Genomic DNA, 12,834 nt, shown 5'->3' on the forward strand with positions numbered 1-12,834 from the left:
CATAACTGTGGCTACCTTCACTACCAGTCCCTTCCTCCCTTACCTCACCTTGCCTTTTCCTTGGCTTGAGCACCAAAGAGATAGGACAGAAGTAACATTTGCAAATTAATGAAGGTGTACCTTTCTGTTAGTGACTTATCAGTTACCTCAGTCATCTTAGCTTTGGCTCTTCTTGGCTGTGTTTGTCACGCCTTGCACTTAGAAGCTTTCTGGCTTGACATTATTTGGAGGCTATTCAGGGGTTTACCGTTACGGGCAGCTGGTAGCAGAGTTCCTCAGACATTACTTTATATATATAACAGCAAACATTAAGTGCCTGAGTTTACAAAAGTATAAAACATGATCCTTGCTTTTGCAGGAGCTTGAAACCCAATTTAAAGATAACTATTATAATTGTTTCAACCCAAAAATGTTTGTGGTAGGCAATGCAGTTAGGAAACCCAAACTAACTGAATAAAAGCAACAACAGAAAGCTGTTATCCTGTATCTAGAATGGGAGGGTGTGAAAAAAAGTCAAGTCCAATATTGACATTTAAAGAGCACAGGGGATATATCAAGTACCAAAAAATAAATAATAATAATAATAATAACAGAAGTTCATATTTACAGGGCAAAAACAAATAGAGAAACAATATCAATATTTCAGGATGACTGAGTTTCTTAATATCAGATCATTATATCTGAAATCTAGTAATTTAGAGAAAGTTTACAGAACCTAGAAACTATTCAACTATAAAATAGTTCCCTAGCATGATCAGGGTGACAAGGTCAAGTTCCCTAGTCCAGGGACCAAGATTCAGAGCCAGGGTCCAGGCTTCAGGTAGCTATTAACAAGTGGGATTTGGGCAAAAATGGTCATTTGAACACACCAGCCATGGAGAGTGAGTTAGATTTGGCTATCGTCCATTTCCAGGGTGATCCCAAGAACAACCAGTCCCCCTGAAGGCTGGTTAGTGATTGTTTCCCAGGAAAACTTGAGTTGAGAAAGAGATGCTGTTCATACAACCATAATTCATCCAGAAATGCATGCATTCATTCATTCACTCACATTAAAACTTTCTATTCAGCACCCACTTACAGAGAAGAATGTTCCTCCCTCCCTTGGATTTTTCCCAATTCCATGCCTGGGAAGTAGAATGATTTACCTGATTAATTAATCTGGGAAGGATAAATGTCCATGCTTGGCTCAGTCTGCCCATTTTTCTTTTGGAAGTAAGATTAGCAGGACCATATGTTTCTCGCAATGCACTATGAGCTATGAATTTAGCCTCTATTAGTAATAAAGTTTTCTTCTTTTATTTACTCTTGCTCAAGTAGGTCAGAATTCTTGAAGGGAACAGTATACTAAATATGTAATAAATGTTCCAAACATTGTGCTGGGCACTGAAAATGTGGTTTATCAACTCCACAGTCCTGCAAGTAGTTATAATCCAATGAGTTTGAACTACATTCTGAATGGTCTGAAATTTGAACTAGTAAGGAGTAAGTAGTCCATGAAGAAGGACGTGAGCCAAAAGCAATATCTCCTTTAGTTTGGCATAGTTCATTATGCAAATGGAAATTGATCAATAATATTTACTGGGGAAGCAAGAGAACACATAACCCTACCTTCAGCTCTCCTTCTTGAAATAAGTGGATGAGAAGATTAGAAGAACCTCTGCTTCCATCCATGTAAATCTGTACCCATTCTTTTTACTTTGGATAGTCTCAGTTATGACTACTACATCAAATTTGAACCTCAAAAGTAAATGAAATACCCTAATTCTCTAGAATCTCAGCTCCTCTCTAGCTCTTTATGGAGCAACTCAAATTGCCTGTAATCTCCTGAGATTTTTCTATAAATAGAATTCTCTTTTTCTATAAAGAATGTTATTAAATGGTCGGCCAATGGCCTTAAATATTTACAAACTCTCTATGCTCAGAAAATGTTTCCCCTTCAGACTAAACAGAGAACATCCTAGCTTCTCTTGTTACACTGTCTCTCATTCAGCCAGACCATGATCATGGCTTCTTAGTCTATTCCAACTCAGGAGACCAACCCACAAGCTTCTACCTCTAAGACAGGCTGTATAACTTTCTCTGGGTCTGATTTAAGTCCTTCCTGATCAAAAGGTTTCTCTTATTAACTAGAAATTAATAGAAATAATCTCCAGGGTCATCTAAGTGAATTCCATACTCATTCCAAATTGGCTTGTCTGGTATAATGGAAAGAACCTACGGCTTTAAACTTAGGCAAGTCTGAGCCCAAATAACAGTTCCACACTTGTGATAGGTAGAGCCATTTGATGCACAACATTTGTTCTACATTCCTTTCCATTTGACTTCTTGTTCTAAAAAAACCTCTTCTCCCAGGTTTCCTTGCAACTAATGTTCAGGATGTGCTTTCGGTTCTACCAACATGAAGCATTCATGGGAGATTTGGAATACAGAAGTCTCCAGAAGCCACTTCTGCAGCTCCTATTATTTCTGCTAGCATGCAGGAATATAGGGAGTGTAGGAATTTGGTTTTCCTAGAATTAAAAAAGGGTCTGAGTGACCAGTAGCTAGCTTAGTGACTGTTGAGAGACAGGAAGCAGGTTATAAATTTTACTAATATAGGTGCTGAAGTCTCAACGTGGCTCTGGAGCTATTAGTTCTGATATCACTATCTACACCCCAGGTCACAGCTAAGATACTGTGGTCTTGGAGCAGCACTTGACATGAAGCTTTATGATTCCCAGTTGCCCAAGTGTAGTAGAGATAACAGTTTCCTTGGCCAGATAGTCATATGGTAGTGTTCTGGCAGTCATTCTAGGAGACCCAGGTTAGGGACTGCTGTGTCAGCTCTTTCCATAATTTGGTAAACACCTGAATTTCTTAAATCCCTTTTCATTTAAAATAGCTGGAATGACTTTTATATCCTGCAACTGAACCTTCATAAGTTGTTTTCTCTCTCTTAAAGCTAGTTTCTTCATGTGAAAATAAATAAAATGCCTCTTATCTTGCAGGCCACTTGTGACAATTAGTGGTGATTCATTTTATGCTGTGAGTACAGTCAGTCACAACTACTGAGGAAGTTAAATGGAGGCCTGCTCATGGGTCTTCACCACCTTGGACAATTCTATCTTTCAGCAAAGGGAGTGTATCACATCCCAAAGTACAACTCACCAGCTCCCCTCCCTCCTAGATATCTTACTACTTTCTTCAAGATGAGGACTGTCCTCCTCAGGGCACCTCAGATCAACCAAATTGAGAGACCACTTCTTCCTGAGGTAGCTGACACCATGAAAGATTTTACCTCTCTGAAGAGAACAGCTCCCTCCACCAGTCATCAAAATACCATGGCTTAGAACAAAAAGCACAATATTCTAACAAGAGTTATAAACATACATTAATAGGAGGGTCATTTCCCTATAAAGTGTGTTACTCAAAGATTGAGCTGAGCCTGACACATACCAGATACTGGATAAATCTATTTGAATAAATAAATGCCTGAACACATGCATGAATGAGCCAACTATGTTAAAAATTACTTTAAGTCTTTACATAATTGTTTCCTTCACTATTTTAGCAGGAATCTCACTAAAAATTTCCCAGCTCAGAGAAAAATAAAATTAGTTCTATGTCATGCATTAGAATTAAAGCCATATTGTTTCTTTTCTTTCTTTCAGATATTTAGTTTTTCAAATAAAAATGTGATGCTTTATGTCAGTCATAGTATCCTGAATATAGGGAATTTTTAGTGTTTATAGTGCTGGTTCAGCCTATTCATGGTTCCTAAAAGCCATAAAGACATTTTAAAGGAGTTCCTGAGTTAGATGCCCTAGTCAATATGTCCTATATGATAATCCAGAGAACTCTATTAACCTGCTTTATACAATATATTGTCCAGAAGTTCTAAAATCCCTAGTTCTCCTCATCTTATGAAGGAAAGACAATAAAGGGAATGTTTCTGGGAAAAAGGTTTGTTACATCTAGGTTGTGAGTGTAAGTATGCCTGAAAAACAGTGCTATGAATTTAAAATCACCAGTCCCAAGTACAAATCCAAACCACTATCCTAAAAAAACATATCTCAAAGTACCACATTACAATGAAATCACCATTGTAAAATCTCTTACGTGCACAGTGCAGGGTAGGGCCTTGATAGGAATTCGAGTTTAAGGCATTTTACAAATCAAGTTTCTATATGTGATATTTGGTTTTAATGACCCTAAAGCATCTCTGTTTAGTATGTGACTCTAAGAATATACTGTATTTAATTTCATGAAAGTAGATTCATGGTATTGTAGGTAGAAAAACCTGATTATAAAAGAGGAATATTTCATTTTTGTTTATACATATTGCTTAAATATATAGAAAACAACCAGGGGAGCAGTTACACACTAAATTGGTAGTAGTTATCATCTTTGGATAATAGGACTACAGGAATTACTTTTTCCTTTTTTCTGTGTGGTTACTGGTATCTTCAAAATGCTCTAAAACGAGCATGCTTTTTTATAAGAATAGGCCATTATTTTAAAAGATATGTGAAGAGTGTGCTTAATTCTTCCTTTTTCCCTTTTCTATTCATATTTGATCTCTAAGTGTTCATCTGTTAATTCACTTGAGTGCCAATTCCCACTCAAATCATCCACACTTCAAGGACAGCTTGACTATAATGAACAGCAACACTCACTACCTGTGGTTAAATTTTGAAAATGCAGGTTGCCTTAAAGACATATCCACATACAACATGAACACCTTTTCTGGCATGTTCCTGAACTTATTAGAATCTCTTCTGGACCCTATAAGCTGAAACATTCTTAAGCATTTTACTTATAAGCTGTATTTATAACAAGTAAATATGTTTCAACTTCTCAGTGATTGAGCTAAAAATATACTATGATATGTGAGGCAAACTGAGGGCCTAGTTCATTACTTAACAAAATCAAGGGATCTTCTGCATGTATGAAAACTAACTCAGTGAGGGTAAATAAAAGCAACTTTTTCCAGAGTCCCATAATAAGGCAAAAGTCAGCTAAATAATAAGAGTAAAACATTCCCACATTTAGACCCATTTTTCTGACTTTTATGGAGACACCTGACTTACAGTGTAGTGTCCTTGTTTAAAATGACTATTACTTATTTAATTAAAATTCTTAAGGGCAAACATTGCAGTGGCTTCCATTGGGCTGTTATATTGGTGTATGTAACCTCTTTTCCTTTATGATGCTTTATTCTCTTTTATAAATGTTCATATTAACTAATGAAAAGCTGCAGCTTCATGAATTCAGGACCATGACACTCTGTTTTCTTTTATCTGTCAGCCACCAGCTACCTAACTGGGTAGTCATTTCATCTCTACCACCTGCGTCCTCCATTATAAATGACTAGGTTGTGCCTAGGTATCATATTCTCTTCCAGCTCCAAATCAAAGAAATATCCTCAGTCTATTAGGTTCCTTCATTTTACAACTTCTTACATTAAAACAAACTAACTTTGCAGCTCTCTGAGCACATTTAATACATTACCTTACTTGTCCCTCACCGCAACCCTGGGAAGTAAGACTCCTCTGCTATAGAATATCTCAGCAGGTATAATGGATAGAGCCTAGAAGACTGACCAGGCATTGAGTTAATATTGAGGATCCAAGGACTAGTTAACTGAACTTCCTGGACTCATCTACAAGATCCTTGCAGTCTAGTAGTGAGCTTAGGATTTCTATCTAAACAACACAGACATGGGTACAGCTTAACACAATAGAGCTCACCCTGTTTGGCCTGGACAGCTCCTTTAAAATGATCTAGTCCAACTGCCTCACTTTATAGGTGAAAATCCAGAGGTCTAGACATTTTTTCACAACCACAGCTCAAAGCATTGTCTCTTTTCAATCTGAATCTTCCCTCCTCAATCAGTTGTGCCCTTCTAAAATGAATAATTTTCTCTAGAGGCCAGGGAAATAGTTGGAGTAAATTCCACTGAATCCCTCTGTAAATGATGTGTAGTTTATCTGGTTGTCAGGTCTTTTTTTTAAAGGTCACTCTTCCATGGTAAGAAGCTTTCTGATGTTCTTGTTAGAAATAAACTGAATTGTATGGGAAATGAGAAAGAATGTGATTGTGCATGGATACGTTTTCTCTGGAGTTTTTCTGTTTTTGATACATATGTATATACAAATTGACTGCAAAACTTAAAAATATGGAAAGTACAACAAAATAAATACCTGTGACAAACTGCAAATAATATTTCACTTATTAATATTTCCATGTATAGAATACGCTCGCCCAATGGGTAACTTTGTAGCTTATTACCTAACAGAGGTCACTTCCAATGATGTTTTTAACCCAAATACCAAAACTCTCATCCTTGGTATGATCGTTCCTATACTCACCACAGATGGCAAGGGGTCCTGCTCAGAAAAAACCTGAACAGAAGAGGTCAAACCAGGGGCGCCTGGGTGGCACAGCGGTTAAGCGTCTGCCTTCGGCTCAGGGCGTGATCCCGGTGTTATGGGATAGAGCCCCACATCAGGCTCTTCAGCTATGAGCCTGCTTCTTCCTCTCCCACTCCCCCTGCTTATGTTCCCTCTCTCGCTGGCTGTCTCTATCTCTGTCGAATAAATAAATAAAATCTTTAAAAAAAAAAAAAAAAAAAAAAAGAAGAGGTCAAACCAGTAGAACAAGCCCCAGCCCATGGAGAATGGGCAGAAACAATAACTAAAACCTACTAAGCACTTACTTAATCCCAAGACACTGTTCTAAGTGCTTTAATGCATTCATTTACCCTCACAGCAGCCTCTGAGCTAGGTATCACTTCAGAGGCTATGGAGTGAACCCTATTAAGGAAAAAGCATAGGACACTGGAGAACGTACCAATGGAGACAGAGATAAGGGACATCTCCAGATGAGACAGTCATAACGTAGCAGTACACTGTGGGAGCAAGAAAGCATGGCAGAAAAGAGGTAAATGCCTCCTCCACATGCTCACATTCCCTGCATATACCAACCAAGGACATAATGGAGTATGATAATAAATGCCCATAAAATTAAGTTGAATAAAAAACAGTATAACGACAAAGGTTCATTTAGGAACCATTGGTAAGAGATACTAAGGCTCATTATGACTTTCAAGATCACCTAAAAATTTTCCACTACACCCTTGCTCTGTGTTATCCTATCTATGCTTAAACATTTCTAGAAACTGAAAAAAGAAATGTACACAAAGTACCTACCATGAGTTACTTCCAAATTCCATCCCCATAATAATCGAGTGAGGTAACTATTATTGTTCTTATTTTATAGATGAGGACACTGAGATATGAAAAGGTTAAATAACTTACCCCATGTAAATGCACATAGTTAGCAGGTAGAGCCGTCTGAATTCAAACCTAAATATTCCAGTTTTCACACCAGCACCCTTTACATTTAGCCAAACTTTGCTCTTACCATAGAGAGAACGTTACCTAATCAAAGTACCTGACTAAGTATAGGGCTCACTGAAAGTGGTCAGAACTTCATTATGCTTACCTTCAATTTAAACAATTTCAATTTCAAGTGCAAAATATAAATGTATGAACAAATTTAACAATACCGATTTGAGATGTAAAAATGTAAAGTGCTACATCCGAATGCTTTTCATCACTTAATTCTAATTATTTTAAGTATCTGGACTTAATTTACTTAATAAATATATTCTTATAAGATACGGACCATAATCATATTCTCTCTCTCCTCCTCTGCCCTTCATCTTAAAGACTTTACCATTAAAATAAAATAGAATAGCAAAACCTGTAGAAGTATAAATCCAACTTGGCCTAAATGGCACTTCCTAGATTCAGGCACGCCCTAGTGCATAGCATACTTCCCTTTAATATATCCTCATGACTATCATTTTAGGAAAAAAAAAATATAAGTATCAGCAAACAAAATTGAACATAGTTCACACTTTTTCCATTGCCATACCATTAGCATTTCCAGACTGCTGCTGTAAAGAGCTATAACCTGCCAAATGGTAATTATACAGAAGAGGGTGTTAAAAAAAAAAAAAGCCTCTTATTGTGTTTCCAACATCAATGGAAAGGGAAATTAGTGATATAAAATAATGCAGAAAAAGCAGTCATTTAAAATGAATATTGTATTATTTGCAATAAATAAATTTATTCTTCATTTTCGTATTTTAAAAATGGGGCAACTAATACAGTATGCTTTCCTACTGTCTCTATCGTCATTAGTATAACTTGCTGAGCATCTGCTACTAGATGTGTTGAAATCTTAAAAGCAAACAGAAGGGGAGATGAGGTCACAATGGTGGGACAAAGGCCAAAAGGAAATAAAGTAAAAGTCTTTATGGCCTCCAGTTGATATTAATCAACATGGTGCCCTGGGTCCAATACAGGTGAGTATCAAATTGAAAGGGTCTAATAATGGTGCGAATGTAGATCAGAGCAGCAGAAGAAAATACAATGCCTAGAGGCAAGTAATAAGGGGGAAGGTCTGGATAAAAGTTTATGTGCCAGAATAAAGCTAGATGTCAGCCAACAGCTAGGCTCTGGAACAAGGAGAAGTGTCTGTCAGGGGAAGGTTGCTAGGGCCACAAACAGAATTCAAGTTCTATCCCAATTATACAGCATGGATATAATTTAGGGGTTCTGAGGGTATTGGAGGGGCTGAGGCCGTAGCTTCTCAAGGAGTTCAAACTCCAGACATTTGACTAATCCCTCATCTCACTTCCTGGAGAAGGTAAGGTGCTAAATACCCTTAGAGATTTGGTTACTATTGACACAAAGATTGAATGTAGCCACATTTCCAGCTGAAATTCTTTAGGGCTTGATGCTGAGATGGGCTGAGGGAAGCAGAGATTGACATACTTTCTGTGTAAGTGTGACAGAAATGACAGATATGTGGCCCCAGCTTGCCTTTGGGTTTGCAGATACAAGTGATATTTACAGAGCCTCTTGCTGTCTGCCATTTAGGTTATGTCTAGACAGAAAAATATGCCTGAAGAACAGTCAATCCAAAACAACATTTTGAGAACAGAATTGAATCAACTGCAATAAGATGGATATATAATGTCTAAACCAATCCTAAAACGATCCACCCTACAAAAATAAAGAATCATTCTGAAAAAGGTCAATTCTATTGCATTGTGTGGTCAAGGTCTGAAATATTTGCTTCTTAAAATCTCTACTCCAAAGAATAAATTACAGTCATAGTCACTAGGAAAACATTCCTCTTCCTGTTGCTTCCACATAAGTCAGAACCATTATAGTATGAAAACATGTAGCCCATGACAGGTTGCCCCATGATTTCTAAGAAACTTTCCCACCCATCCTCTTCAGCCCTCCAGTCCACCACAAAAGCTACATCTACGTAGTTGCTTTGTCACTGGGAAAAGCACATCCTGTCTTTAGCCTTAAATCCACTCCCTTAATTTCAAGTGGATCTTTTAAAAAATGCTCTTTTTACAATCATAACCTTGACTGAGTAACTCTTATGGGCTGTATTAACAATGCTCTTCTCTGGGCACATGATATCCTACTCTGATCTTTACAGCTGTCCCTGCTTCAAAAAAGTTTCCATTGTTCTTGTTAATCTTCATTGTTTCCAACATCCATTTCTTTCAAAGCGTCAGGTTTATTCAAAACTTTTCTGCCTTAAAATTGCTCTGATTCTTCACTCATCAATATCACTACCAGGAATCAATTCTAAGAAAGAGAAATTTAGTTACAAATGTATTTGGCACAAGCTTATTTTAAGAATGAAAATGACCTACATGTTCAGGTATAGAGCTTAGTTAAATAAACTATGGTATATCCACATTCCAGAATCTATAAAACCTATAAGAATAACGTGAGAGAATATGCACAAACATGAATCTTCTTCAGAGCATACTGGTAAGTAAAATGAATTTGGTAACAAAACAATATGTGCACCTTCATTTTGTTTGTAGAAATCATATATATAAAATCACTTTTTGTATAACCTATTTTATATACATATATATTAAGCACTTCTTCTTGAAATATGGAATAACACTTCCATACTGGCTTCACAATGTTTTCATGACAGAATTTATAACTGCTTTCAAGTTGAAAATGTAAAGTAATATGATTATTATATAATGAGTTACAATTTACTAGAAAAGATGATTTAATAGCTGCACCAGTCAAAATGACAAAATGACAAGTCTAATCTGTGTATTCTTCATCAACCACTGAAATGATCAGAGACTCCCCAGCTCTAACAGTGTCCTGTTGGGTTCATGCAAATAAAAGCTGCACCAGCGGAATGACTGGGTGGCACAGTCGGTTAAGCATCCAACTCTTGGCTTTGGCTCAGGTCATGATTACAGGGTTGTGATCTCAGGGTCATGAGATCGAGCTCTGTGCTCAGCATGGAGTCTGCTTGAGATTCTCTCTCCTTCTGCCCCTCCCAATCGTGCACTCTCTCTCTTTCTCTAAAATAAATAAATCTTAAAAAAAAAAAAAAAGATCTGCACCAGTAAGCCATCCTCTAACACAATATACATGGAAACAGTGTTTATTACATTTCTAATAGCAATAATATTGTGGATCATTCATCTGCCTTTTCCGAAACTCTTTCTAAACACTTTTTCCTTCATTTGTCTCCTCTATGCCTTTTGCCGTTCAATGGCAGGCCAGGACATTCAATGTCTCCTTATTCAGCAAGGAATGGTAGAGATGGGAGCTGACTCAAGCCTCTGACACCTATTGCCAGGTTCTTCCTAGCCCTCCTAACTCCCAAGATAACGGCTGTATAAACTGAGCAGGGTGTAACAGAGGGATAAAGTTCTACATAACATATTCATTAGAATAAGTATTTGTACACTCACTATGTAAACATGATAGATAGTTCCCAGGGCGGAGGCAGCTGTGTGGCATATATGTATACTCACCTACAGTCTCAGCTTTATGAACTGCATTCCTTGGAGATACCAGCAGCTTCAATAACTGGGTACACAGTCAATAATTACTTTCATCTTTCTCCTTTTATTTACTCTTTAAGAGATTCATTAAGATGAAGAATGACAGCATTGCTTTGCTAAGCCATTTTGATTACTTTCCTAATTCATTTATCATGACCTTTGGAACTATTAGTTTTGTTTTCGCCTTCCAGTCATCCAGAATCTTGTTTTATTAAAACTAGGTTCTGCATCCTCAGTGGTTCTTTTAAAATGGGCTTTTTGGTCCACACGCTATTTAACAGAAGTGACATACGGTAGAACTTTTATAAAGACACACAAGCGTATAATATACATGGTCACTGAGAGTCACTATGTATATTTAAAACTGGTACTGGATCACTCATAAACTTCTGTAATGGCTATTCATTCTGTAGCCTTGAATCTCTCCACAATGAAGACTGTTAAGGGAAGAGGGAAAGATGAGCAGTGGCTAACGTGGGGAGCACATGTCACAGCCTAGGCGCTATACCATGTGCCATTACATATGCTATGTCATTTATTCCTAACAGCAGACCTGAAAAATAGGTAATATCCCATTTATTGTAAAGTTGAAGAAGTTGTGACAAAGTCACATAGTAAGGTCACACATCAAGTACTGGGTTTGAACCGACTACACCAAGTGACTATAACTTGTTCCGTTGATCATTTTCTTCTTCTTTCTCAATCCTAAATACTTGAAGGTCTGCTGTGTGCTGGGTAATATAAGTCACTTGCATGAAATAAAGGTAAAAGTCCACATTACTCACTCTCTTTTCCTCTAGCTCTTTCTCAGAGACCTTCCAGGTATCTCTTTCCTTTACACAAATACCAATCTTTACCTTATACCAATTTTTGGAGGCTAAATGTGCAGAAGACTTACTCTATTTTTTGGCTGAAATTATCAAAATGTAGCTTATTGATGTTCTGCAAAAGACACTATCAAGAGAATGAGAAGACAAGACACGGACTGGGAGAAAATATTTGCAAAAGACATATTTGATAGGGGCACCTGAGTGGCTCAGTCAGTTGAGCGTCCACTCTTGGTTTCAGCTGAGTTCAGGATCTCAGTGTTCTGAGATCGAGCCTCACATCAGGGTCCCATGCTCAGAGCAGACTCTGCTTGTCCTTCTCCCTCCCCCTGCTCTCTCTCTCTCTCTAAAATAAATAAACAAATAAAATCTTTTTTAAATATATATATATTTGATAAAGGACCATTACCAACCCAAAATATACAAACAACTCTTAAGAATCAACAATAAAAAAACCCTCAATTTAAAAATGAGCAAAAGATCTGACTAGACACCTAACCAAAGAAGACACACATATGACAAATCAGCATATGAAAAGATGCTCCTCATCACGTCATAATTAAATAACCGTGAGATGCCACTACACACCTATTAGAATAGCCAAAGTCTAAAACACTGTTAACACCAAATGCTAGTGAGGACATGGAACAACAGGAACCCTCATTCATTTCTAGTGGAAATGCAAAATGGTACAGCCATTTTAGAAGGCATTTTGGCAGTTTTTTTTTACAAAACTAAACATACTCTTACCACATGTTCCAGCAATTGCGCTCCTTGATATTTACCCATAAGAGTTGAAATATTAAGTCCACACAAAAACCTGAACAAGGATGTTTATAGCAGCTTTATTCATAATTGCCAAAACATAAAAGCATTCAATATGCCCTTTGGTAGATGAATGAATAAATAAACAGTGCTACATTCAGACAACAGAATATTTTTAAGTGATTAAAAATATGAGATGTCAAGCCATGGGAAAACACAGAGGAACTTTAAATGCATATTAAGTGAAAGAAGCCAATATGAAAAGACCATTTACTGTATGATTCCAACTATATGACATTCTTGACAAGGCAAAACTATAAAGATAGGGAAAGGATTAAT

The sequence above is a fragment of the Ursus arctos genome, unplaced genomic scaffold, assembly GCF_023065955.2.
Source record: "Ursus arctos isolate Adak ecotype North America unplaced genomic scaffold, UrsArc2.0 scaffold_17, whole genome shotgun sequence".
Taxonomy (NCBI): Eukaryota; Metazoa; Chordata; class Mammalia; order Carnivora; family Ursidae; genus Ursus; species Ursus arctos.